This window comes from Geospiza fortis, unplaced genomic scaffold (genome assembly GCF_000277835.1).
Source record: "Geospiza fortis unplaced genomic scaffold, GeoFor_1.0 scaffold32, whole genome shotgun sequence".
In the NCBI taxonomy this organism is placed as follows: domain Eukaryota; kingdom Metazoa; phylum Chordata; class Aves; order Passeriformes; family Thraupidae; genus Geospiza; species Geospiza fortis.
In genome coordinates this window covers 421,470-423,698 of record NW_005054428.1, presented here as the reverse complement: position 1 = coordinate 423,698, position 2,229 = coordinate 421,470, and positions in this window count along the sequence as shown.

Here is a 2,229-nt window from a genome sequence, read left to right as displayed (position 1 = left end):
GAAGGGAAGGGAAGGGAAGGGAAGGGAAGGGAAGGGAAGGGAAGGGAAGGGAAGGGAAGGGGGACACAGCATCATCGTCCCCAGGGTGGCAGGGAGTGCTTGGGAGATGCTCTGCCCAGCGCAGGGGCTGCCCTCAGCCCTTCCCCAGGATGTCACACACAGGGGAGCAGCCCAAGCACTGCAGCTCAGATAAAGTCAGGCTGGGTTTAGGAAGGGAGAGGTGCAGCACTGAGAGATCTTCTCCAGAATGTGCACAAGGAACTGCTGGCAAACTCCACTCTTGCCTTACCTGAAGGACCATCCTCCACCCCACCAGCGAGTCAGAGATGCCAAGAAACTCCAATGGGCATTTCTCAGTCCACTGGCTCCACCAGTTTCTCTGGGATTGAAAGTCCTCCCATCACTTTCTTCACCTCCTGGGACCATAAAAATTTATCGCTTGGCCATTGATCCTGAAATGCAGAGGGTCTGGCACATGGAGACCTGGGTGCAGAGCCATTGACGTGGAAGGGCTGACTGAGCTCCCATCGTGTCCATCAGAGATCCCCTATGGACCCCAAGGGCCCCAGGCTGCTCAGGAAGGGGGAGATAATTCCCTGCTGCTGTTAATCTGCAGAGACACCTACAAGCACAGGAAAATCACAGGTTAAAGCTGTTCCACCTCTTCCAGCAGGAACAGCTTCCCTGTCCTGTGGACCTCGAAGACATGACACGCAGAGGAAAGTTAAATGATTAATTTGTTTTTCCAAACCATGTTCTGAAAAAAAAATCAAAGTTTTTAGCTAGAGGAAAATTGTTTTGGCAGCCCAGCCCTCCAGGAGCTGGTTCGGAGTTCATTTTAGTTGACTGAGTGTGCTCACACATCTGTGATTAGACACTCTACAGATATTTTTGTTAACCTCCCTATTTGAAATTCTCCCCAAACTTCCAGAGCAGGATTTTCTTGTCCAAGCATTTGTGTTTTGTATCCGTGCTGAAATACTGCTTTATAAATAGCAAGAGCTTTATCTTGACTCTAACCAACAACCTCAACTTAAAGCTAAATGCATAATTTACTGCAAATTAAACTTAATGGGACTGGAATAATTATGTTGACTTTTGGAAGTACTTAAGGATAAATACATGATTAGATATTTTGCACACCGTGAGGAAATATTTATTTCAAAATACAAATTCTTCCCATTGAGCCTTTGGATGGAACATTTAGAGGTGACATGAGCAGCATAGAGATTACAGCCCAGTTAAAGCTGCTTAAACAAATTCTCCTACAGGGCTTGGAGCATTGGAGAGGTGGGAAGTCTCTGTGCTGTGGGATCATGGCTAGAGGAGATGGGCACATCCCTGCATGGGGCTCTGCAGCCTCTGCTCCCTGTGCCCACTGTGGATGAAGAGCCCCAGGCTGTCCATGGGAACAGGGTCATCCCCCCCAGCCAGCCCTGCCCACGCCTGTGCCCCAAAAACAAACCCAGCAAGGGGGGACTGGCCTGTTCCAGCCCCAGGGACAGCTGGGCTGGGTTTGTCCCGTTCCAGCCCCAGGCCCAGCTGGGCTGGGTTTGTCCCGTTCCATCCAGGCAGGCGTGGGCAGCCCCACAGGGCTCTGCAGGACAGGGGTCGGTGCTGGGGTGAGGATGAGCCCAGCCTGAGCCATGGCAGCTCTTCGCCTTGCTGGGACATCCCAGGTGATAAATGGAAATAATTGAATTTGGTTTCATTTTAATGAATTAATCTGCCAGGTCAATCAGGAGGGTGTAACACAGCCTCCCTCAGCCCTGCCTCTGCCCTGCCCCTTGGCTCGAGGCAGCTTCCAAAATGCCACATCAAAAGGAACAAGCCCAAACTTTAGAGGGCTGAAGTGCCGTGAGCTGCTTGGAGGGACAGGGATGGGGGCTCCAGGCAGGACCCCCATCCTGGGGAGGGTCTGGCCTCTCCTGAAGGAAGAGAGGAAGAGGAATCCCTGCCCATCATTCCTCTGACAGCCTCAGCCCTGGCCCTCTGTACCAGGGTGGGTGAGGTCTGGGCACGCTCCTGACGACATTCCCCATGTCCTGCAGAGGTTTTGGGGCTCTCCAGGGGCAGGATGACCATGGTGGGGGCACTCAGGACAAAGCTGAACATCCTCTGGGAACACCAGCTCCTCTGGGGAGAGGAGAGGGATGGGACAGGCATCCCCACCTGCCACCTCTGTGGCAACTGCTGGACATCCCCTGGGCTGGAGCTGAGCTCCCCAAC